The sequence below is a fragment of the Crassostrea angulata genome, chromosome 4, assembly GCF_025612915.1.
Source record: "Crassostrea angulata isolate pt1a10 chromosome 4, ASM2561291v2, whole genome shotgun sequence".
Taxonomy (NCBI): domain Eukaryota; kingdom Metazoa; phylum Mollusca; class Bivalvia; order Ostreida; family Ostreidae; genus Magallana; species Magallana angulata.
This window is the reverse complement of record NC_069114.1, coordinates 20,594,957-20,622,201: the sequence shown is the minus strand read 5'-3', so window position 1 is coordinate 20,622,201 and position 27,245 is coordinate 20,594,957. Positions and strand designations below refer to the sequence as shown.

Genomic DNA, 27,245 nt, shown 5'->3' with positions numbered 1-27,245 from the left:
TTCTGAATTCAATTCTTCTGATATTGAGGGCTGATATTGACACAATTTATCTCAGAAGCGAAAGCTTTAAATTAATAATTGACAGCAAACAACTCGCTGATGCTTTTTTTTACATCCGGAAATTGCATACAAACTGAGAAGATTTTAATCGAATGCACGATGTTAAAAAAGGATGAAAGGTTCTTAGAAGCAATGTTTGTTAGGTCGTGTGATCAAATTATCGATAAGGTCATGTGAAAGAGCTCTCTACTTATTACGAAATTTCTGGAGCTTTTTTAAAATAGAATTGATGATGCAGATAGACAAATATCTCTGAAAAGGATTTCACCAAAGCTTTTCCTTTCTTCTATAGGTGACATAGATAGTCGATTATTTTCTCATTCACGTGTCGCTTGATTAACGTTGATCTCAGCGTAACTTTGCCAGTCTTTTCTTCATTCTGGTAACTGAAACCGGACTGCTCCTTTTTGCGACAACCAAAATCTGAATACAATGTATCAAGGGTTTTATTATTTATAATCAAGCAATACCTGTATAGTGAGTTAACACAGCGATCGTAATTCAATGGTAAATGCATTTTGTACCATAAAAACAGCTGCCTCTGTGCCTTTTTTGTATTAGCGAACAATGGGGGATTGGATTTTGGATTTTTCAGGTAAAAAGTAGAAAAGATTGGGGGTTGTCAAGCGTTGTCGTCATATATAAAAGGGTTTTGTATTTGAAATTGCACTCGTTTTTCCCCCGTGCCAAGCACAGGTTTTCTGTCATGTACATAAATGGAGAGGGAGGGAGATCGAAGCTCGATTGAATGAAGAAAGATTTAGATAAATAATTTTCAATCAAGATTAAACTGCATCACACCCACTCGTCCACCTGCACATGAGCACGTCATACCCGGTGAATTGGACCAGGATGGGTCTAAAGGTGTTTCATTTTATAGGACATTTACTTTCGGTAGACTTTTTCAGGTAACATTTTTTGTACTTTAGTGTAACGTAAGAGGGTGAAGATTGTTAGAATATTGCCTATACTGGTGGTAACGTAGGCATGCTTGAGAGAGAGAGAGAGAGAGAGAGAGAGAGAGAGAGAGAGAGAGAGAGAGAGAGAGAGAGAGAGAGATGTTCTCAATCTATCAAGTTTTTATGCAACGAACTTGCATATAATAGATCTATAGATCGGGCACGTCGGTGAAAGCGCCTAAGAAGAGAGAGAAAGACACTTTATAATTGAAAAGGTTCATCAACAATGACCCGACATCAGCTTGTTTAGAGAATAACTTCCATCAATACTCGTCTTTATCTCTTTGGTTCCTGTTTCTTTAACATTACGTTTCACAGGCGATGGCTTCAAATAAACGCAATTTCACCATACGAGTATCCAAGCCTTTTTTCATGCAAAGGGCCCGTAGAGATAAATAAAAGTTTTTTAAAAAACACATGATCACCCAAAGCCGGCATGGGGGAATAAATGAATAAAATATTTAGGCCTATTGTTGTTATTTTAATGTATTTTTCAATAGAAAAAAAATACCCATTCTGTGAAGGCCTTTTGATATGGACATAGATATGTAAAACGTATTTAGAAACATTGTTAAAATTGAATAAGAGTTCTTTGAGGAAACTATTCGTGTAGGGGAGCTTCTTTTCAATGCCGGGATAATACCCAAGTATATCAACCTTTACAAGGCTAGCCATATGCGAATATGTTCCATACAAATGCTCTGGGCCTGCGGATCTATTCTACCCCGGTCCTTTATAAGCCCGACAATAAACCCCCTCGTGGCTCTATTTGCCTTATTGTTAACAGTTTCAAAAGCATTCTCTCCGTCAACATATAAGGGGACACCACTCATTCATCAGCTTATCAAAACACTCCATTGGACTGTATTGTGCATATAATTCGAAATTTCCAGCTAAAGAGAGTATCGGTTTGGAGTCCTTGGTGAATTTATTCGGAGCTACATGAAAAGTTGATACATTTTTCAGTGAGATTTTTTTTGGAAATACTAGAGAGCGATAACCCAGCCCGTTTATTTAATTGCTGAGTGAATTAAAATCTAGCTATGGTAAGTGTAGTATATTTTGGTTTCATCGTGTTTCCCGGTATCTGAGTTTTCTATTAGGCCTATGATGTTGTTCATGCATTTAAACTGTCTTTTGAGTAAGATGTCAGTTATCTCTGTAACTGATGCACTATCTATGTAGAATCTGACGACTTTATTTCAGTGTGTAAACGGAAGTCGTTACACATGTCACAAGGTCATCACAGATGCGCGATACTGCAACTTGCATCAGCTCGACAATCTAGATAACATTGAGATTTAAGAGCTTGGGTTTTTTTGTGTGATTGTGTAACCTGAACAATACACCTTGATTATACGAACATGCCGCCGGAGAGAACCTCACGCAGTGAGACTGAGACTGATACAGACGGTGCCATGTTTACCGATATTTCAAGTTCACAAAAGATGTACAGACGACATATAGCCGTTGGTATCAACAGCATGTAATTTAACAGATAACTGGGGAAAAAAGCTGCTCTAATCGATTATTTCAATTGTCTAATCGTGATTTTGTTTGCAAACTAGCGATATAAAATATGAACGTCTGTTTTCTATGAATGCACACGCCTGAAAGAAGCTTTACCACAGAACTTATCAAAGAGAATGAAGTTTATGTTCAATTTTTTTTATTCGACGATGACAGTTATCATTTATAGAGTAAGACAAATGGTTCCACCTTAAAACAATTGAAAAACAACAAGGATGTCAATCAAGAAGCAACCCCCCCCTCTCTCTCTCTCTCTCTGAAAGACACAACCTTGTCGACATTTTCTTCAACAGCTCGTGTGCCTTGGTCGTCCAGAATGTAACGTCTTTTCTCTGTTTTTCAGATTAATCAGCAGATAATATTCATCACAAGTAATAAAACGATTGCGGAATGAAAAGGATGACTGTACCTTACGAAGCTACCGGAAAATTCGCCCCATTGTTCAGGACAGAGGAGCTGCTATTTTATCCCCAAGTGAATATTTTCACCAGAAGAAAGCCCCAAGACAGATTCGGTAACAATAAGGCAAAGTTTCTATAGGGGCATTGAAAACTTGGGCCACAATACAGCATGTTTTATTCCTTTCCCCATTGAAAACGATGGAAAAGTGATACCTACTTTCCTAACAAAAACATTATGTGACTGGGGCGCGTTTTGTCCGCAATAAATTAAAGGTGTATCGAATGTTAAAATTATTGTGGTGAAAAAAAAATGTAATAATCTTAATTATTCGCAACTTCTCGTGCATGGCGTTAAGGTGTGTGTATTCTTTTTCCTTTCGCCCAGAGTTGAGTTTTATTGTGGATTATTTTATGAGTGAATGTGTTGTGAATAACGAAGAAAATTTGTGGATTATTAAAATTCTCGACAGTTTGCTGATGGTTCCCGAAGAAATCCTACGGAAGAGGAAACAGGTGAGAATTCTTTTGTACTTCAGAGAATACTCATAGAATTATCTTACTAAAGGGCGTAAAGATGCAAGATTGCGACAAATCAATACCTTTAGAATTCAAAGACACCTTCATCGTGTGCTTTTAAATGAAAGAAAAATGCCATCATTAACGAATTTAAAGATATGTAAGGGTCATACGCACTGGAAATGGGGGGGGGGGTGTAGTTGAGAGGGGAGGGGTGAGTGTATGGTTTAATCTCTGATAAAAGAAGATAATCAAACGGTTGGAAATTTACACGAGAAGCGTGCCCACATTATTTCTGTAAGAGACCGCAAATCAGGGACCACCTGCCACTCAGATGTCAACAAAACAGTCCTTTCACAAAAAAATGGAGGTCGGCACGATTCTAAAGATGACTGTTTTCATAAGGAGGCCATCAGTAGCCATGTCAAATTAAAAAAAAAAACTATAGTAGTGTCAAGTTTTGGATTGACTGGATCGATGGAGAGTATTTTCCAGGAAAATTTAAATCAATGACTGTACTAGTAACCAATGATCTAGGTTTCTGGTTTTTGCAGAGTTCTTAAACATCTATAGGTCATTTGAAAGTTCGGACGGTTCTTGTTATTCACTTCTGATAATAGATAATGAAGAAAAAACGAATCTCCTCATATCTTTAAAAATGCTCATCTTAGGTGTCCCTTTTGTTTAGCCTACTGATGTTGTCCTAAGGTATGATTGTTCATTATGTTGCATGCATGTACATTGTAAATTGTAAATGACATTGTAAATTGTAAATGACATTGTAAATTGTAAATGACATTGTAAATTGTAAATGACATTGTAAAAGTTTGGGGGATACACACCTACCGAGTATTTAGTTCACCTCAAAAAGTGTTCATTTCATTTCAAACAAAAATAAAGCCTGAAATGTCAAAATGTATGGCCTTATAGTTTAACACATACATAAAAAAATTAAAATATCACCAAATGGTAAATATTAAGCCAAATAATGACAAAGAATTTGTGATTTTAAAAAGCTTAACGTGGCATGTGGAAGAAAGAGACATAAGGATATGCATAAAAGGAAATCTTCTCATTGTAGCCATTTACATTGATTTCGTTTCTTATTGTACTCGTATGCATTCATCAATTCACCCAATTCAAATAAGCGTTTATCGTGTATAGTTATCTTGCTATATCATAAAAAGGACATTGCTATACCACCATCATTTGTAAAATACAGTAGTGACCTAATATTCCGAATCTGTTTAAGGATGTTGATGCTCATATTTAAAAATAAGAAATCTTGATCTTGGAGCTGGTTTGGAATAAATTGCATTGAGGGAGGGTTTTTTTTTTTTATGGGAGATGTAATTGTTTTACGGTTACAGCAGGATGATTTTGTTATCAATAACTTGTTTCAAGCGAAGACATACATGTACACAAAATTCCTGCTTCTTCTTTTCTTTTTATTTAAAGTTAAAAAACGAAATAATTTAGACTTGTTTCCGATTGCCTTAAAAGTTTCTGTAAACGTATCTTGTCAAGTAATATCGTAATGTCACCTTAACTGTTCTATCGAAACCGAGGGGGATAAAAGCTGAATGAAGAGGAAAATATTTTATATGCCTTAATAAACTGTTTAATGCCGCATGTCAATATTTAAACAAGACTACACCTGTCGTCTGGCCGGCGATTTCCTAAATCCAAACATTTTTGTGTGTATTGTAGCTTGTTCCTTAATACCCACCCTCCTCTTTTGAAGGCGCACAATACGTTTTAAAATGATACAAAAGCGCGGAGATTGCTTTGGCAATAAACCCTACCTTTTAAATCACACTCTTTTCAGTATTTAATATCAGATCCACCACTGTATCGTGCGCTCTCTGAGGAATAAAAGGCACTGACTTCTTATAAGAGGTCTATTATAAGCCCCTTGTTTTCGCTTTGAATGCATTTCTTGATTTACATATCGCGTTTCAAAAGGCGATAGAGTAACCTTTTTGAATTAATACATTTTAATACAAACTTTAAAGCTGGGGCTATGTATTAATAGGAGAAAAGGGTATTTATCAAGTATACAAAGAAAATAAAGACATTATGAATAGTCCATTTAAAGCGGCTATTATTTTATTTGTTATTTTGTATCTTTTGATGGCTATGCGAATTGACACCCTAATAAAGAAAGAATTGTGCAGTTATTAATACCTTGCTTGAAGAATCTGTTGAGATTTTTCAAATCTCGAATAGTCCAAGGTTTAATGCCAGTCGATTAGAAGGTAGAAAATTGTCGAAATACCTTTGTTAGTCTTGAATGAAAGCAATGGAGTTCAGTTTCTGTTAAGACTTGGGTCGAGAAAAGCTCGAAGTGATACGGGCGGAACAAAACTGCTTTTGTGTGATTCTTTTGGATATATTGTGTCGTGTTGGCAGCCTTTAGTACATGAAAGGATGGCCGAACATGTCTGACGAAGTTTATCTAAATCGCTGATAATAACTTTTATGTTGCATTAGAAACTGTAATAATGGTGTTTTATGACTGCGAGAAAGAAGTTATTGGTAAGCGCAGATATGATTCTAATAGGGAAAAGACCCCGTATTCATGGATTTGTCCCCCCATTGAACGGATTTGAATGAAATCTGGCATATCAGTGATTCAACAGAGGAAAACCCGATCTGATTTATATTTCAAAACAAGCGAAAGTGCACCCAATGTGCGTTTGGTGGTAGAGTATTTTGGGTCTTGTTCGTGAAGTGAATTTTGCGGCTGTTTTTCGTTATTACGAAACCTCTCTTGTTTGGATTAAGTTGTGATTATTTTTCCTGATTGTGAATTAATCGTTTTGTATGTGATGCAGCTGTTGATATTATATGGATCATTCAGTTTCACAGGTAAGCGACAAAGAGAGATAACTGTAGTGTCATATCTGGGCTATTGGTAGAAAGAGCGACAACTCTAAAATACTTCGGGAAATTCCTTATTGAATACCGGTATATTTTCTTAAATGACAAGTTTAACGGAGGAGATTAGATTTAATCGAATTTTCTCTTTACTAAGTAAGTTATTACAAAAAAAATAAATTATAGTTTAAAAAAAAAAAAAAAAATAACAGAGTTAGCCTAGCACCATACCCAAGAACCTTTTTTAAAGCGAAGTAAGTTCGAATGTTCAAATTTCTATGTTTCGTTCAAATATATGTACAGCTGGGTTTGGGATTTATTTTATAAAATCCGTTGAGTTATTTGATGCTGATTATAACGATGATTAAAAAAAATATTTGTTTTGACCAGCAATCAAAATAAAAAAAAAAATTAAAATGGTCAGCTTTGGGCAAAGGGAGGTAATTCTTATTAAAATACAGATCGAAATTTATATACGATAAGAAAGAGTTATCTCTCTTACCATATAAAAATTAATGGATTTTTTTAACGCATTGGAACAGTTATAACATAAGCAAGTCCTTGATTCGATTGAAAATTGGACAAGACTCACTAGTTCTTCATGTGTTGGAGAAGAAAAACCTTTAAGAGCAAATTCCTCTCCTGAAAAGCATTTAGGATATTATTTGTGTTGAATTGTATATATTTTTTTAAACAAATATTCTTGCAATCAATCAATTCAATAGGTAACATGCTGTCATTAGCATTATTTTTACCTTTTCTTTATTCTGGGTGGTAATTCTTCTCAATGTGGCAATCTTGTTTGGCAACTCAATTAATTAAATTGCATGCATTTGCCAATTTCCGTTACACTAAATTGATTTTATTTCTCATTCTTTCTCGCATTCCATATAGCATATTAACCGATGCAATAATATTTTAACCTGGACCGCTAAATTTTATCCCCAATTATGTCTATTCATGCTGCAGGTGAAAATCAATGGTTGGTTCTCTAATGAAGACCAACAAAATCTAACCGGTGTCTGTTTGAAGAACAGACTTACGTCATTTTCGGTCAGAATGTGTTGATTTCGGCACTTCTAGCGGTCAGAATTGGGACATTGATGACGACTCGATAATGAAATCAACAGTTTTTGACGATAATTGGTCTGTAATACTTTGTATATAGATCTCTGGTATCTACAGGTGTCTCATTTATTTATTAATTGCGATATATATAAAAAGCTAACGTCGAAATTTCCTTTAACATTTATTCTTAGGTGCGAAAACACCTTTCAAACACAAATAATTATAATGATTATTGTATTACATGGTAAATGATAGGTACATTGGTACATACAGACATGACATACAGAGAGAGAGAGAGAGAGAGAGAGAGAGAGAGAGAGAGAGAGAGAGAGAGAGAGAATTTCTATTTGTCTCAAATCAAAGAATAAGCTTCCATTGTTGACTCGATTCTCAATCAGCCAAGACGAAAACTCAATTTCAGTAGAGGGACAATAGGAATACCAATGTTGAGATTTCAAGGAGACTAGGAGACGGAATGACAAAGGTGGATTTTCCTTGACGTCCCAGCCAAGTGTAATTACTTCACAAATTAAAAATGGAAAATCAAACACTCGCTTCTATCTACTAAACACAGTCGAAATTGTCTTGTGAAAATGCTATGTCCAAAAAAAAAGTAAAAAAAAATACTTCATATTATTCATTTATTGAAACTGGGCGTTTATGTGTGTTGTTCGGTCGTTCCGCTTCAACACGCGATAAGAAATAGTTCTTTGTCGGGGGGATTTAATTTACAGTGTCCCGGCGAGGGGGCCCAACCCGCGCATAGCGCTTCATTCAGTTCCACCGCTAGAGTTTTGTTCTTGTTCCATTGTTCGAATCGGGTAACTTTTATTCCAATACGTAGATTTAGGTCGAAACAACTCGGGGAGTAATATGAAGAACTTTGGTGCCCCCCCCCCCCCCTCTTACGCAAATGAAGAAAAAAAAACCAACACAGTTTTGGAGTCTGTAATTTGGAGCATAGACGGTTTTCTTATTTGCTGTAAATATTTCCCCCTAGTGTTCAATTGCATTGTTTGTGTTCCTCTGCATATGTCAATAAGAGAACTTTTCTCACGCCACAGACAGACCATTTTCATCAGTCGTTCGTTCCTCCAACCGACACGTAATTGACAAAAATATCATAATCACAAAGGCTTCTTACGAAAGAATTTTTTTTATCAATAATATTTTAATAGTAGTTCTATAGAAATGGGCTCTGACAGGTATTGTTCAGCGGTCAGGGCTACTTATTAAATCAATAGAAATATATAATTTTCAAATCTCGCACCCCAGTCGGTTTGTCATTCTTACATATTTCCTTAGACTTGAAATTTGAATTTTTCATGAAATGCAAACACTCCAATTTATTGTTTGTATTATGGAACTATTACTGGGTCACAGTAATGATCTTGATACATGTTCATAGGAGGGTGGCAAAAAAAAAGAAGTCTCTTACCAAAAAATGTGATTTTTTTTCTCATATTTAAAAAAAAATAATTTTGCATTTCAAATGACATACAAATTTTTGGTCTTAAAGATTAATGTACGAAGGTAGCTTGAAAATTCTTATCAAAGCTAGCAGAAATTATAAACTTGCCGAAATATAACATAATTTTAAGTGTACGCCATCTCTCTCTCTCTCTCTCTCTCTCTCTCTCTCTCTCTCTCTCTCTCTCTCTCTCTCTCTCTCTCTGTGAACTATAGAATTCTAATACTTCGTCATATGCCGAAGGAAATAAGAAAAATAAATTAATCAGCCTAAAATTATTTTTTAAAAATTGAAATAAAATATTCAATTGATTAAAAAGAAAATGTGACGTCTCCTTTTGGTCAAGCAAGCCAACTGTTGCCGCTCATCCGATCTGGAGCGTCTACTGGCTCCCCCAAGTGTCTGTAACAAATCTACAAACTCACAATAGTCCATTGTCAACTTTATCAACTCGTATCAGGAAATCTGAGACGACCCAACTCTGTACAAATTAATCAATCTAATATGACCCATCGAATCAATTCAATATTTAGCTGCATTTTCGTGCATATTTTATGTTTTTTTCCTGAAAGGTACAATCTCTTGAGAGTCAAGAACAAAATTTGTTGAATAAAATTAAAATTTTTGTTATTGTAATTGAAAAAAAAAACATGAGACTTTGCTTTTATAATGATTGTAATTCTGGAATTTGGTCTAAAATATTAATATTAAATAGAATTGAATTGCATATATTTAAATAATGGTTGCATTCAAAATTTTAATCATTTTCAATTTGCATTCAAAAAACTCATTTGATGAAGATTTACGGATTATTTTATTTTAATTAATATTTTTTATCTCTATCTTTGTAAAAAGGATTAAATATAAAATTTCTAGAATTTCTCTGAATAAAAAAAATCATTGCATTTTTCTTCTAATATTTCACCGAACATTCGGCATGCTCTCTTGTATTTTTTCTTCTTTCTATAGATGTATTCTATGACGTATCTTGTTTAGAACGCACCCCAAGTAATCATCTACAAAACCATATACATGTCAGACGTCTGAAAAGACTCTCTTCTTAATTCATCAAAACAAAACTAGTCTGATTGAAATGAAAAAAAGGGGTTCGCAAATTTGCTTTGGTTTCCGATGAGCTCAGCAATGGGAAGAGAGATGGTCTTTGGGAGCTCTGTCGGACGAAAAGATGCGCGGGGGCTTTTGACGGGTAAATTGTTTGGAATACAAAGGGCTTCTGACCAGACCACGATGGGGCTATCTCGGATGTCAATTGCATGCAGTGATGCTCTGGGCATCGTGTTCATGTTGACTTCTGGAGACAATGCCTGTCTGCAGGGGCGCAGTGTGAAACAAGTCCCCGAGGTCTGGAGCCGTGGCGCGGGTCTGCATTCTTGCACAGGAACATATCAGTGGTCCGACCTGTTACTCGCATCCCCAATTATCCAACGCTTAAAAATTGTATTACACGAAATGGCTTCCTATATAAAAAAAAATGCAAAATAGTGCATGTTCCTTCAAATTAACTTCTATTCTTCTAAGACTGTTATGCCTGTCCTAAGGATATTTGTCGGTCAAGACGTTTTAAAAATACAATATTTTATGTAGACTTTTTAAATGCATGGACTATGAGTCAGTTTTATAAAAATATGAACCTAAACGCTTAATGCTGGAGTGACAATCTGATATATTCATCAATAAAAACCCCGTGGTCAGACTAATCACCGGTGCAGCCCTCGCACTCAAAGATACGGGTCAAATATCGCGCTCCCATCTCAAGAGTGTGGGAATTTCAATATATTTATTTGTAACAGTTTGAAGTTAATATTGATCCGGATGCTGGCTACTCATTGTCACTATAGTTACAAGTTATTTACATTTCTTAATCTTTAAAATAATATTCTGTAATGTAGCGGCGTACTTAGCCTTTGAAGAGCGTGCGGTGATTTTTTTGATTTCCAATAAGGTCTCCCAACTTGACAGCAGACTGTTTTCGCCTATTTGTTTTGGATGAAGTAATGCTATCATTATTTGCATTCATTACGCTATTTACCATAAGTACAGTTGGGGGGCTTATTTTCCTCCGATTGAACATACCGTGCGGTGTACCTTAAACATGCTAACAAACAAAACGATTGATTACACCCGAGAACCAGTCTACTGAATCCTGGCCTTTTTCTGGCTACCATTTTCTCATTAAAAATTACAACTTGGGGTGGTCAGTATTTCTTATTTAATTTCATTTTTCATTTCTCATTTATTTTCTCTGGAGAGGTGAATCTGCGCACTAATTTATTTCCACTTCATACGGAACCACCACGTCCGGGAACTGGAAACAAACCGTTAAACATTTTTATTTTAATCATATTTGGAATTGGGTTTAAGTGTAAATCCTCTTCGAGTGGGGACTGGGAAAGGGTCACCACAGTTCAGCGAGCCTCAATGAAATTTGATAAATGAAGCCCCGGGCTATGCCGCTTCATCGGGTACCCACCTGCACGCAATATTCTGAAGGGCTCAAATTACCTGAGTGTCGGATTTGCCAAGGGTATCCAGACTATTTTCATAACAGTAATTGTATTTTCAAATGAAATATTTTTCTTTCCCTATCGAATAATTGTTTACCCGTGTCAACATTCATAAACGACAAAATAGGTCTACCCTTTTCATCGTCCAGTCAAAATAAATACTTTTTTTTATTTGGATTGAATAGCATTTGCGGCATTAGTACAATATATAAAGCTCAATAGTACAGTCAATCGTATTTATTTTACCATGTTACAGAAGAAAAACACATGGAATTCAACAGATTGGATTCTGTTTTTAAATCGATCTTGCAAGAGGGCTTTTTGCGGTCATGTGACTTTTGGCACCCTGCAATGCCGATAGTAAGCTGTTTTTTCTCTGCGTCTAGTTTTCTGCCCCTGTCTAATGTCATCCTTTACAAAAGAATTCCCAAATACTTCTCTGTTTAAATCTGCGTTTTATAGATAGTTGTTTAATAAACCTTGATGTCATTAACATTTTAACGATATTTTAAGCAAAGGAATTTACATTTTAATTCAATCAGTCTTTTCTATCTGGCCTCAGAGTATTCATGTTCCGTCCCGATACCCACTTGTACTCTAGGAAGGAATCCATCAATTCTCCGATGTCATGCAATTTGGGCAGGGAGCGCAATAAAACACCCTGACGGATTCAGTGGTCATACAGCCGTGTTAAATCTCGGACATCTATCAAACGGACCGACGTTTGATTATGGCCAAAGGGTGTTGGGACACCTTCGAAACGACCTATGATGGAATCTTAATTCAATTTTCGGTCTTTGCCAATTACGGCCATGATCAGAGTTACCACGGTACCTGGGTCTTTGGGTTACGCAATTCACAATGGGCATCCTGGGTGGATTTGCTGCATGAACTTTCCCTGACTGTTCAAATGTCCATCATTCCTTGTAAGACTTTTCAAAGGGGCTTGGATAATCGTCATCTTTCCAGCAGAGCTGGAGATGAAGTAGAATTGATCATGCAGAGAAAGAAACTGTTAGAATACCCGAATTTTTTTTTTTAGCGGTACACGGGTACTGTTTCGACCGGAAGTAATCTGACTATAATGAGATGACCGTACCGAGGGGAAAAAATAAAACCGGAGATGGATGAGAGAAAAACATTTGGGCATTGATTTATATGGCCAGTCGATCACAATAAAAGACGTATTGGCCGGCCAGGGCTAATCTCCAAGAAGCAATTCAGATGATAATTATTTGAAGACCAGTCATAGTTTAGATGGCCTTCCTCTCTGCACCTGCGCAAATTAATGTATTTTACGTACATTTTTCCCTGGTCAGTTTTAATCAATGGTAATTACCCAGGTCAAAACCGGAATAGCGGAAATGTCATCTTGATTGTCAACACGCCCATTTAAAAAAAGTGGAAGGGGGGGGGGATTAGTAGAAAAGAAGTATTTGTAGAAATGAGTGTGCATGATCGGTATGGCAAAGATTGTTCAGTGTTTTCTCAATTGAAAGTCCATACGCAACATGCATTTTTATGAGGAGAAATCATGTATTAGTTCACTTATATGAAGGGCTACTAACACCTCAGCGAACTTACGAACCTCTGAAAAAAATTCCGATTGTGTGTCGGGCCGAAAGGCAAAATAGAACTACCCTTGAATTTGTCACGCCAAGGCGTAGCTTAAGGAGAAATAAACACACGCAAAGCATACAAAATTACACTCATTAGAAGGAGATGGCTATTCTTACAAAATCGGCAATGACATGTCTCTAACTTAGATGCCCCGATAAGACCAGAGAGATCGTTAAAGCTAATTATATGTACACCACATATTTAGGCCAAGATGGATGAAGGGAACTGTCCCAAGTGTTTGGGTAGCCCCCTTAAGTCCTTCATTTTGTTGTTTAAATCTAAAGTTATCTTTATAAGCAAACTATATACATATAGTAGTTTGTTTTCATATTAAATTTGTTTTCGTATTAAATCAAGTTAATTCAACATATTGTGGATGCGTATTCTTGATCGAAAATTCAGAAATGTGTAAAAGTTGCAGCAATATCTATGGGTGGCCTTATCCCTTGGGACACCGTGACAACGCATCGAATTATTCAACATACATGCATTTAAAGATGCTTGTGACAAAAAACGGGTAACCTCTTTTTTTTTTTTTAAATCTAGAATATCTGGAGAGGTTTATAGCTATTTAGATACCAATCGCGATAACATTTGACAGATACTTGAAGCAAACTCATCAACGTGACGTATCAAGTTTCATATTCATATCAGTCGATTTTTCGTGGCTGTCGATCCCGATCCTATATAACCCACGACAACCCTATCTTATTTTTTACTGATCTTATCTGGACATCAGCTCTTGGTCTGACGTATAATGGTAATGCTGTATGAGAGAAATTACATAAAAGTACACGACTCGCACCCGGGGATCAGGTTTCATAATTTCTACGGTTGCTTAAATTCAGAAGTGTATTGTAATTGATTATGGCGAGAGTGTGCAGAAAATTATCCAGCACAAACAAAGGGAGACTGGGTTTATGACGAGTGTCAAGTTTACTGATCCAACAGCAGATGTCTAGCTAAAAACTTGTTGATTATTTGAGAGTAGTATCCTCTACTTATAGACACGAGACGATTTATTATTTTTTTTTTTAGCGAAACGAAACTATCAAATTCTGAAAGAAAAAAAAATCACAAAACGAGCGATGGCCATCAATCAAAGCGTTACCTAATCCGGGATTTTTCAGATTGTCTTGATAACGATATTAGATGTCATTTCATATTGAGTCCGAATTTATGTTAAAAAAATTCATAGCATGTAAGTGAAAAGAAGCTTTTTTTTTAAATTTTGCTCATTCCAATGACAGAGGTACTTTTAGAAATTAATTAGCCCAAGAATTTTATATAATCACGGGGGCTTAAAAATTCATTTGGTAATAGTGCAGAAAAAATATTTTAAACAAAACCCGGGGTATCGTTGAATTCTCCAGTCTCATTAGAAATATCAATTAAATTTGACAGTTTGTCATAGAAACACGATACAGGGAGTTTGGCCACCCAGGCCGTACCCCTGTACAACTTTATTAGTAAGGGGGGGAAACAGTTCTTAATGAAAATATGACAAAATTTGGCATGCCTCAATTTAGGCCCTCAATCCTAATATATTTGGGAATGGATGTTTAATGGCTCGGAAAACAAGTTTTTTCACATCTTGAATACTGAACAAAAACAGAGGGAGGAGAAATTTGACAGGCATTTAACACGACCATATATAATTATTATGATTCCACAATTATTTTTCTCTCTGGGACACTATATTTCTTTCTTTACTGCCTTCCAATGCTTCTATTGTGCGGCTTTGTAATGCCCATGAAATGCTTGATTTTCTATATATCTTTAAGTGTTAAAAGAGATTGAGATAATTGCATAGTGAGTTGAAGGTATTGAGCGGAGTTTTATATACTCCACAACGGTGTAATTTCAGATTCCATGATGTCAAGCCATTCTCAATGACGTACTTTAATTTAGAGTAATATGCAGTGGTATATAATTTAAAAATTAAAAAATATATACATCTTACATAATTTTTTCGTCTCTGATTGCGTTCCCTTTGAAATGTTCAATGATTTTCTCTGTTAATATTGCCCCTTCAAGGGGACGTTCCAAAAACGTTTTAATTCCATTTACGGTTATTTTATTACATAACAAACATGTGTAAAGATGTTGAGATATCGGCCCATCTTTGTCGGAAAAATAAATAAACACGAGTCAAAATGGATTTACCGTGTGACAAGATTGTGATAATTATCTAACGGCATTGTCTCTCACGCGAGTGGAAAGATAAAATGTAGAATCCAAAACGATAAAAACGAAAGAATTCCGATTTAGTCGGTTCTAAGAACATAGATAGGAATCGCTTGACAGTTACATTTTGACAGACTAGTGGCACTTTTTGTTCGACATCTACCGTAGATACAGGCATATTTACATGTATTAAATATAGCAAATACGCACTTACAAATTTTAAGGAATTTAGATGTTTTATATAGAAGTATAATTCGGTAGAATTCATTAACTTTATTTCATTTCATTTAGACCTTTTAAAAGCTCTTATATTTTATGTATGGAAAATTGTTATCAAAGCAATAAAACTACAGGACGCATTTGTATTTAATTTACAAAACTTTATTTAAATTTTAAATGTCATAAATGAAAGGGCTGTTAAAATTTGATATGCAAATTTTATGTCTCTTCACCGCATTTTAATTTCTTAATTACCCGTAAAAACACCTCTTGAAACAAAAAATCGATCGTGACTTTTGAGGGAGTTTTATGTAATTCCTAGCCATAACAGCAGAACATTTATGAGAGGGGAGGAAAAAAAATATTAAACGGTGTTTGAAAAAATGTTGATCAATTTTGCCTTATCGGACACCAAAATATTACCGATCATTAGAAGCCGTTCTCCTTAGCTTCTGGATGAGCAAACGACATCGGGAATCATAATAAATATTTGAACCACGTCTCAGAGGACCTGGATTCGCTATTACAGAGCACAAAAGACTAAGTGGAGCATTGTGTCGCGAGCACCGAACGTCGATGGTTTAACTTTAAACTTTACCTTTTATCGCCATTGCTTTGGGTTGATGATAACAATACACCTGTACCATAAACTCGTATCAGGGGAGAGAACAAATTACGAACAACTGCATTTGTTAATTTTTTATTCATGCGATGTATTCCTAGTGGATCTTCGCTTCAGTCGCATCATTGGCAACAATTAAAAAAAGAATCCCGGCCTGTCAATGGCGGCATTGTCCCCGCCATTATCGCACGACAATAGGATTACGAATTCGCTGAGTGATAACTACATTGAGTCTTTCATTTAAAGTTTCAATTCTGGTTTTTTTTCTTTAAACGTTAATAAGGTACATATCCTCTTTTATTATTATTTATCAGACATCATTGCAGTCGTACGAAACTAACGAGCCAGCTAAGCGTTAACGGCCGTTTTCTGTTCAAACTTTTTGGGGATGAAAATGAAATCTGGATTTCTTCGCAGCTACTTTTCAAGTGCACAGAAGTAGAATTTGGAATATTTCATAAGTATTAAAAAAGTATCAAAGCAGCAAATTTTCAGGTGCACAGAAGAAATTGAGATACATTGTTTTAAAAAATATTTTTAAAAAAGTATAAAGTTTTATAAGTAAGAAACGTTAAGGTAAAATTTTTGCCCTTTCTTTTCTGCCGTTGTCTTGATAGGTCTCTTATAGAACAGATTATTTCTGATGGTAAAACCTTTATTAAAAGATTATGCGTATGTTTCAAATAATATGATCATATGATATAGTGAAAATGGAATAAAAACCTTTTCACTAGTTTTGGTGTAGCTAAAGTAAGAACAAAACGACTATTTATGATAGTTAATTTGATTTACCAAAGTAAGAACTCTGTGTACACACAGTGTTACTCTTCAAGTCTTTATTTACAAAAAGACATTATCATTGCTGGAATTTTTTATTTTTTTTTATCATTTATCGTCATATTCTTACATTAACTGTAACATCAACCATTTTGTTTTATGGTAGGTTTGTATATATCTGTCAGGTTCTGTTTTCCTCACGTTTGCCGCTATCATAAAAATATCATATTTCAATTTGACAAATGCAGAAGAATATATCAATATAATCGCGACATTCTCCATGTTTTATGACTGGAAACCGTATTCTTTACCCCACTTCCGCCCTGAAAACTCAATAGATATCTGGTGAAGCCTAAAATTTTTAATTTGCTATTGTCCAAATCTTCAATTCCCGTCTGATGCAAAAAATCAAATCATGTCACAATCTTGTGTCTTGTTTAAATCATGTGTGAAAGATTCAAATTATGCGAAACCATAAATAATAATTTCGATTGGGTTCGGGGATTGGATAATTGCGTCCACACAACAAAAGTAATTGTTCTGCTTGTACAGATTTCTGCGATATCAGGATGAAATGCAGGGCTACATTTGCGATGTTCAACCAATGATATCAGTTTTATGGTTAAAAATTAAGCGAAAAGAAAAAAAGGAAAAAGAAATGCAAGTGATCTTTTGGATGGAAGGAAATATGAAAATAAGACATAAATATTTCTGGTTTTAACCTTCGCAAAATCGGCGTGTATTACACGGAAATATTTCTCCTTACTTAAAGTTTGCAAATTGTCGATATCCGATACGACATCCAAGCCAGTTGTCACGCGATACAACGCAGCAAAAGCACTTTCAAACTTATTTGTTTCTGGGGGTTTTTTTTAAAGCGATATCCGTTGATAAGACCTTTCGTAATACTTTCAAAACAATCTCGATGTCTTTAATTGAAGCCGAATAAGTGCTCCACGCATGCTCCATGCACCATGATAGTCATCAACTAATGAGAGAAAAATTCGTCAGATCTCTTCGCAGGTTTTAAAAAAAAAGGAATGCAGAAATTTTGCATATCATTGTCAATACAGTGCAGCTCTGTGTCGCATCGCTGAATTCCGAGGAATAATAAATATTTACAACCTTTTTTAAAGATCTAAAATATGTTCTTTCTAGTTTTTGAACCTTGCAAAAAAAAGTCTACTTTTCATATCCATGGCTGTGGAACGTCACCTTAAAATGTCTGTTGATAAGAGGAAAAAAGGTATTTTGATTCATTTAGCTTAACTGCTCGATAAACGCCCGACAAATCCCCTCTGAAAGCCCGCTATATAATTTACTGAGGAAAGTACACTGTGTGGGTAAAGGATACATAGGAAGCTTTTGTATGTCGTTACAATACCATTGTACGGGATTTGATTATAATGATCTAATCGGGCTCGTTATACACATTAAAATGAAGAGATGACTTTTAAACATTACTGACCCGGTGCCTTTGCTTTGCATTGAATACCCTATTCAAAATCTCTTCAATGTATCTTTTGTATACAAATCCATGAATGAAATATTTTCACTGAAAAGAAATAAACAACATACTATAGTAGGTTGGTTTTACACATTTCCTTACGAGCTTTTAATTTACATGTACTTTACCTGGTTCTGGAAAGGGATAAATATGGTTACCTGGAGATTAGGGAAAACCTTTATTTTACATGGAAATTATTGTAACAGTGATTTAAAATAGGAAGAAAAAGAACATATAGATAATCAGAGCCATTGAAAATTTTTTTTTTGTCAACGCAAAACGTAAACTTAATTCTTATCTCCATTTTCTATATTTATCATTGTACTTTTTTGTAATATCTACAGTCTACAATTTTCAACCTGTATAGTCAATGTTGTGAGTTTTTTGCCCATCAAGGAGACTTTACACCCAAAATGAGCTGTGTTCGGTTCTTTTTTGCTACCGACATACATGTACAATGACGTCTGTCTTTGACCCGCGCCGACGAAGGGGCACAAATGTAACATAAGATGTTTTATAAAAGACTTAACATGCTATTAAATTTAATTCGTTGTTACATAACAATCCTTTCTCAAGGTCTCTCTCTCTCTCTCTCTCTCTCTCTCATCTTAATTTTTTTTTAAATTAAAAAAAAAAACCAACGACATAGACATTGGTTCCATGTGACTGCAGTGCAGTTTCCGGGACTGAAACTTTAGATATGCATTACTTATGACTTGGCTGAAAACGTGATGAGGAAAAAATTAATGATTGGAACACCTTGTCGAGATAGGATCGCGCGCTCCAATATCAACCAACGGTTCCCGTTCAGTGCTCGTTGTTTCAGTCAGATTCTCACGGTCCTACGTACACCGGGGTACCTGATTATCTGGTATGCCATTTTTAACCAACTTAGAAACCCCTTCATCCATCATCTCTGCATCTCATGAATATAAATTACTTTCTGGAGAGAGAAAAAATCATCTAGCGCGGATAATTGTTTATTCGGGTATGTATCGTCCCATGATCAAGGGAAGAATATATACCCTTGCGTCTGTAACAATAAATTAATACCAGATGAACAACTTTGACATTCATCATCGCTTCCACGTCTGTAGAAGTTTTGACGTCTTCTGGGACGTCTAAGAAAGCTTTGTTTAATTGATGCTGATTGCTAAGTTCGCGACCAAAAACTATAATTGTGATACTTGGTCTGTAAGCTGTAATACGATGGTTAAAAATATTGAATTTGAAATGGAAAATCCTGTTACTTGATTAGAGAGAAAGAAGAAATTCAAATTATTATATATTTATGAACATGACTTTTGGATTACTCTCTCTCTCTCTCTCTCTCTCTCTCTCTCTCTGTGGGCACAAGAATCCTCCTGGACAGTACATTGGTTCCACAGGTGACCGCCTTTAGCTTGGGATGGTAGTCACATTGGGATTAGGTATCCAATCATCACAGCGGGATGGGTGTTAAATTGTCCCCAATTTTTTCTCTGTAATCCGAACGCACCGTGTGTAAGAAGGTCCGTTATCATTTGATCGGCTTTGTCGTCCATCTCTAGCTGGAAGTATAATATAATCCGTTGTGTTTTTTTTTATTCTTCAGTCTTTTAAATGAATTTGCCCAAAAGGAGTGGGTTATATTTAAGACCTGTGGGTTCGTTGATGTCCTAAGCTGTCTCCACCGATGCCCAGAAGACTCATTTAAAATAAGAAAAGCTAGGAATAAATTGAGTATTATCCAAATATTTTGTAGAAAAACATCCGAATTGACAAATCCTGGTTCGACTACCTTCAAAATGACCAGATTTCATTAAAAAGAGCCTTGGGCTGATACAATGTTTGTACTCTTATATGAGATTTTCAATGTTGGAAAAAAAAACCCCAATTGCACGCAAAAGTTGTTTTGGTTAAATCCTTGTTTAAAGAAGCAAAAAATGAATTTAACAACGTAGGTTTTCGGTACAGAGACTTGTCTATTTATGTAATATACAAATCCTGCTTTCCAGTTTCCCTTGTTTTTAGAAATTAACAAGTTATCCCTCAAACCCCTGCTGAAACAAGACAGGGTATGTAATAAACATTCATTTGCGGTCTGAAAGGGGGTAGTTTTCATGTCAATGTAAAATTCCTAATGTAATTGCTTGACTGAACAAAGACATTTTAAATTATCTTTATTGCTTTGTTTTTGCAGAGGTACGCAATTTTCTTACCCATTAAACATTCCTTTTACGGTCGAGAGATTTAAAATTACATATGTAATTCTGTAATTCTGCGATACTAGATGGTATAATCATCCCCATCAAAAAAATTTAGACAAGATTTGTGACTCACAAAATCTTGAAAAATTAAGCTTTCAGTCTTGCTTTCTACCTATAAAAATAAAAAAAAGTCAGTAATGTATCTTCTAATAAATAGCTTAAGATGTTACCAGTTTCCAAACTCTTTGAAGTGATTTTTTTCTAATGTATCGCACATTTGTTGACAAACATTTTTTTTTGCAGTTCCGATCTTGCAGATACTTTTTCGGGTTTTTTGTATTTGTTGAGGTTGGTACTGATTAGTCAAACAGTGGTCATCTCGACGCCTGCAGATCTCTGGGGTAGATTTCATTCCCCTGGCGCCCGAGTTCCTGTTGTCTTTCCCTGTACCTGCAGTAGTTGGTCCATTTTCTACCCGGGTATATCGCGTTTGGCATTCATTCAAGGTCCCCTCTCCTCCGATTGTCATCTTGGAAGGATTACTTTACTGGTAAAGATTCCAGAGCGATACCACAGTGTCAGAAAAACTCGATTGCCTACGATTTAATAGCGATTTTATCGCCAATGCCAGTCAAGTCATGTATCTCAAGAAAATCAAAGTCACAGAGGGTCACCCCTCAGAAACAATTATACCCCGATCTCAAACAAAGATTAGCCGCTCTTATGAGAAAGAATTTGTTCCTAATTAAGTCACACTTCAAAAATGAAGAAATCTATGTGCTGTGCAGTAATTTGGAAATGTTCTGTTGATTTTTTTCTTAAAATTCTCCAAAGTTCTGGACAGCTTTAAATGTCCACAGTATTATTATGCCGGTTTTGCTCTCTTTCTACCAAATTTAGACTTGAATTATTTTCAAATGAGATTGCAAATTCATTACATGTATATGAAAGGTCAGAATATTTAGCAGGGACTATTACTGTGCATTTCTCTCATGTCAAGCTGTTGGTTAATTTCAATACATTCGATTGGATTTTGTCAAGCAAACTGATTGCTTTTTTTTATACTGTAATAATAAAAAAGGGATTTACAAAAAATTGTCATGTCAATATTAAACCATGCATAGACCTTGTGTTTTTGTGACCTTAAAGTTTTTTGTCAGAAACTCATGCAAAAATTATGCAATGCGTGCAGTTAAGTGATGTCAAACTATGAAAATCTAGCTTGTTATCCATCTATACCTTTGTCTCACTCCCATTATGGTGATTGTGGACCAAATTTACGGCTTAGAACCACCATTGAGTGAGTTTAATCGTATATGATCTTCTTCATTCAATTTTTGACAAATATTTTGTGCTATTTGGCATTTTAATGAAAGCAGGGCGACATTTATTGGGTGTCTGGCCGTATGGGTGTTAATGATGCACGTACCCGTGCATAATGCATGCTAATCTTTTTCATAATTGTGCTAATGCTTATGTGTTTGAGGGATTAAACACGCCATTGAAATGTCCCGGATAATTTCGCCTCGATCCCAGCAGCATGGTAGCCTCAATGACATAACTTAATCCAAGATAACAATCTCCGGTAATTTACAGACTCAAAGCACTGTCTCCATACCGTGACTGAACCCAATTTCTTGTTCTCTTTTTATGTCTAAAGTTCAAATGTCTTATTCCCCGAAAAAAAAATTAAAAATGAATACCGCACTAATAGCATTAGTAATATTTCTGAGTCTCGATTTCACGACCTTCGTAGTTTTTTTTCTTAAATATATGAAAATCTTACATTGGTTTTTCCTACGATAGACACTAGTTTTGTCTGTAGCCTTGATTCGAAAAGGGACACAATTTTTCTTTATAATGAAAGACGGAGGGAAATCTTTTTATACAAGTCTAATTGGGTTTGATACAAATTCAAAGGGATGCAAAACATGGCACCCTAGATTTACTTGTGATCAGTCGAGTCATGTCTAATGAAACTTTATTAGAAATGGCGGTATTTGCACAGCTTGTGTCAAAATTATATATTTTTTTTCTTGCGGGTAAAAAACAAAGGCAATGAAGTGTAACATAAACTTGATTATGGCTGAGATTAATTGTGATAGAGGCTCTGATAAAATTACCACGGCGAGTTCTTCTCTTAGTTAAAAAGATACAAGATGCCATGGGCCCACGTTCTTGTGCATGCATCATTTGATAACAGGACTGCTTCATTTGGCAACGAACATTTTTGATAAACGTGTTCTTTTGCCAAAAAACGATACAATATGGCCACGTGACTGGCATGGGTATTGATTTGATTTTAGGTTCCAATGTGATTTTTTTCCCTCCTCTTCTCGAAAAGAATATATAACCAAAAATTTCTAGCTGTTAAAAGACATGTCCTCTCTAATCTCTGATCCGGTATCGAATTTGAATCAAAATGCTTTCAACCAAGATGTCAAGAGATAAAAAATAAACCAAATATCGTATTTATCAATTTATGTTATGAATTTTAACAATGATATTTAGTTGGCGCCCAATTTTATCGCTTGTAAATTAATTTACGAACAGAAGCAACAATATGATAGTAGTGTGAGATTTGGATTCAGATTGGTAAAATCTATACTAGATTGAATAATAGTTAAACATCTGGGGTTAGGTGTTGTGAAAAGCGCCTGTTGTTGTTCGACACAACACCACCATATCAATAACACTATTGAGTCTCTTTCAGCTATTCTAGAAAGAAAGCCTACATAGTGATATTTTATTGCCTCCACTGAATTATAATAGATGCTTTGGTTGTTGTTCTACAACAATGGGTGAACAGAAATTGAATAAAAATGATTTTTGATGATGATATTGAAAGATATAAAGACATGTTTAATCCATAGAATAACACTATTTTGCATGGAATTTTCAAGAGCAAACACAAGTGTAGTTTTTCTATTTTTGTGTTTATTTTTTGTTACAGGGAATTTCTGATTATGGATTTGTGAACTACCTTTAAAGACCAACTGAAGAGTAAGTAGACGCCTTTATCCTCTATGGACAGTAAATACCAGTTTTGGTTAAAACCAAAATGATGTTCTTTGAATGATGCAAATATTTTTATCAAGTTTCTGTTCATTCATCATGACTTTGAAAAAAAAATCCATTTTTTATGCTTTTTATTAGTTCCTATTTCTTTGAGGCCAGTAATATTTGGTTTTTGAAGAGTATGTAAATTATAGATGCATATCCTCAAAATCTCAGTTTTGTGTTAAAACCCCGACAACCGTTTTTGCGAAATGTATTCGTAGAAAAATCATTTCTGCAGGTTAGAATCTATAGGTGGTTTTATATCATATGCTATCCTCAGCAAACACCAATAAGAAAACAACAATAAAACCCAGCACATCAACATGAAGGAGAAACAGAATATGATTTTGTGTGTTAACTTTTCATCGCCAGCGCGTGTTATCATTTACATAAAAAGATACTCATCAAGTATTAAAGTTATTTAGATAGAATTTTCTCTTTAAATAAAGAAAAAAAATTGAAAATTTAAAAAAAAAAAGGACAAAGAAATAGATAATAATCAGTTCTGAAGAGCCTAAATGCATTATTTGTCAATTAACGTCCCATGTATGAGCGCCTCGCCTAATCAAACCCACATGGAAATGAAAAATTAATTACCGTAATGAGAGAATAAAAAACATCAAACACTCAAGTGCCGTAATCGATTTGTTTTGCAATTACTTAATGACAAAAATCAGGAAACAACATAAGGTATCAAGTCTCTGGATATCTGGCTGGTACCCCAAATCTCATCACAATACGGGCTTTTTTTCACTTTTTTTTTTTTTCTTTTGGTCGATCCCTGTTTTAACCAATGGAGATAAAATATATAGTGCTTAGAACATAAAAGGCGACCTGCTAGTCTTGGCTGGATGAGTCGGTCTTTCGTCTGAGGCTTTGATCTTTCATATATGAAGCGTAATGTATATTTTGTGATCCCCGGGACCTTGAGATAGGGTACCTGCTGATCACGACAAGGGGCCAGCGAGATTGACTGTCGCTCGGAATATAAATTATACTGCATTATGGTCCTAATTGATTTCATTAAATATCGTTGAAAAGGCTTCATAGAAATTTTACTGGTGGTTTATTGCTCAACACATTTAAGGGGATATCTTAAACATTATTTTTTTTCGTTTTGGGTACAAAGCTTTAAAATGGCTGTGTCGCAAAAATCATAATTAAAAATTTATTTTTGGTAATTGCTGTTTTATGCTGCATAAAAAGTAGTCCCTTCTGCGTTATTTGTCAGCTACGGAGAAGTACTTAATTCAAGTCTCCGGCGAGTTGGTTAGAGATGAGATCAAGTGAATCGATTATAGAGTTACCTAATAGGTGAAGTAATTCTGATGCAAATTTCGACAAGTTTAGAGTGAAAAATTTAAATCTTTCCCGCAGGTGATGAAGGTGTTAGCATTTAACTCGAAGAAAAACAACTTTTAGAGATGGAAAGATGTTCAAGATAAAAAATTTCTCCGATTACTATCGTTGGTTGTGTCTTCAACACCTGTATCTCTCTCTCTCTCTCTCTCTCTCTCTCTCTCTCTCTCTCTCTCTCTCTCTCTCTCTCGTAATCTCTGAAAACTACTAGAGACTCTCCCAATATCCAAGCAATCCCAAAATTTCCCAGTAGATTTTTTCCACAAGCTCAAATGAGACGGGATTTATTAATAAACAACACTCGGGTCGTCATTTGAGAGCTTACATATTGTACGAGCCCCCATCTCGCGCTAACATTCGTGATACACATCAATACGGACCTAATTAGGCCCGATTTCAGTGCCGAGAGCTGCTAGACGATTGAAGATATCGCCAATTTAATGCCGTGTTCACAAATTACTACACATGTTGGCAGATAGAAAACTGTGATTGTCATGACCATAATTGGACATCTCTATTAGATCACCTTTAACCACATAGATAATGAGCGGATCATTAAATTACAAACAAATTTCCTCCTTTTCCCCGTTTTCCCCCAACGATTTTATCACGTGGAGGCATCAGTTGGACCCTCCAGTCCTGAGGGTTTTGTGGGTTCGGAGCTGACATTGTTAAGGTGTAGTTCCCTGCTACCCGTACGGACCCTCCAAAGTTTTTCTCAATGCCGGCAAACCCACTTGCACACCTGATTTCATTGGACATTGCAACCAAACTTTGTCTTCTGTTGTAAATTTTGAATTTACTGGGTGGGTGTAAATACAAAACTTACAACATGACAACTATGATTTGTTATCTATTTAGGGCCGATGCAATGGATGCTATTACATTAACAGCTTTTGAAGTCTGGACTCGTAACATTCGGAAAGCGCCGAGGAACCATGTGTTCAATTGTAAGCTATAAGGAAGTGGTCCATGTGCAATCGAACGCTGATCTTGCTACTTTTCTATGGCCGTGATCGCTCTTGACAGTTGTTTATACAAATAAACAATGTATACCCCAGCCCCCGGTCTCAATTTTCACCAAATTACTGTGCTTTACGTAAATGTCATTTCATTTCCCATTATAATAAATTTCCTAGTCGCTTTGTATGATGACATTGAGCAGTGTAAGAATTGTTGGTGGCTTCGGGTGCCCATTGTTAGGACAGGGATATTGCCTTCACCCCCCTTCCACCTGCCCGCGGAAGAGGATGCTGCCTCGTTAATAAACCCCCTTAACTAAGCTGGAAAACCTCTCGGAAATCGAGAGACTGCCCTTTCGTTCCCAAAGCACGTCATTATAACTTGTAAATTATACATGAACAATGTTTTCAAACGAATTATTGTTGCATCTTTTTGTCAGTGTAAATTTGTTACTTTACATAACAAAGTCGGATATTCAAATTGATCACAGTTTAAACCCCTCGTGTGAGGCGATTCGGGCTGCATCGGCCTTTGTGCCGTAACAATGACCGGCGCATGCCTCTCTTATGTTCCACAAAAAACCCTCTGACAATACTTGTCATCACTCGGTGAAAACGAGCGTATTTAGGCATAAGAAATAATAAGAGGTTACACATGTATTCTTTATGCATTTTAACACCAGTGGATGGAATTAACCAAGACGTTTTACCCACAAATATAGTCTTGCTGTAATTTTAACCGATACTTTATATTCATAATTATACACCTTTACAGCTATTTCCCCTTTTCTGTAGTTTTCATTTGTGATCAAGTATGAAAACAAAAAAACCGAAGTTCTAAATTTATTTAATAACATCCAAATATTTCCTTCCAATTTAAAATAACGGCGAATTTCCTTAAATAGAAAAATGTGATAAAGTCTTTCAATTATTTTTCTCAGTGGGTTTTTTTTTTCTTTAAACGTGTTTGGTTCATTTTTCTTCCGATGAGTTCGGGTTATCTGACAGAAGAAATAAGGGAAATATTTAAGATTCAAGATCGCTGATTTGGCGTCTTCCATCCGCTATTCAGAAACGATGTATTTCCGCTAGGCAGCAAAGCAATTACGATGCACACTCTTGATTGGAATTAATTAGTAGCCTAATAAGATGGTTATTGATTAAAATCCATTTATGATTGGTCCACGGTGCATGCTTAAATGCACCATAAATTTCCAGGGTAACTGAAGATATCTTTGGGAAAAATGGACAATAATACATAGACAAGTTTAAAGTAGCACATTCATTGCAGCTGCATCGACAAAATGAAATGTTTCTTTCCATGCGGATATCA

General features: G+C 35.5%; 1 long non-coding RNA gene across 1 annotated transcript; it reads left to right on the top strand.

The window, feature by feature from the left end:
• The first annotated feature begins 1,843 nt into the window (after nucleotides 1–1,843).
• LOC128179515 (uncharacterized) lies at nucleotides 1,844–23,609 on the top strand. Its single transcript, XR_008243092.1, has 3 exons — nucleotides 1,844–2,065; nucleotides 2,893–3,463; nucleotides 23,485–23,609. It is a non-coding gene; the product is annotated as an uncharacterized LOC128179515 (long non-coding RNA).
• Nucleotides 23,610–27,245: the final 3,636 nt, after the last annotated feature.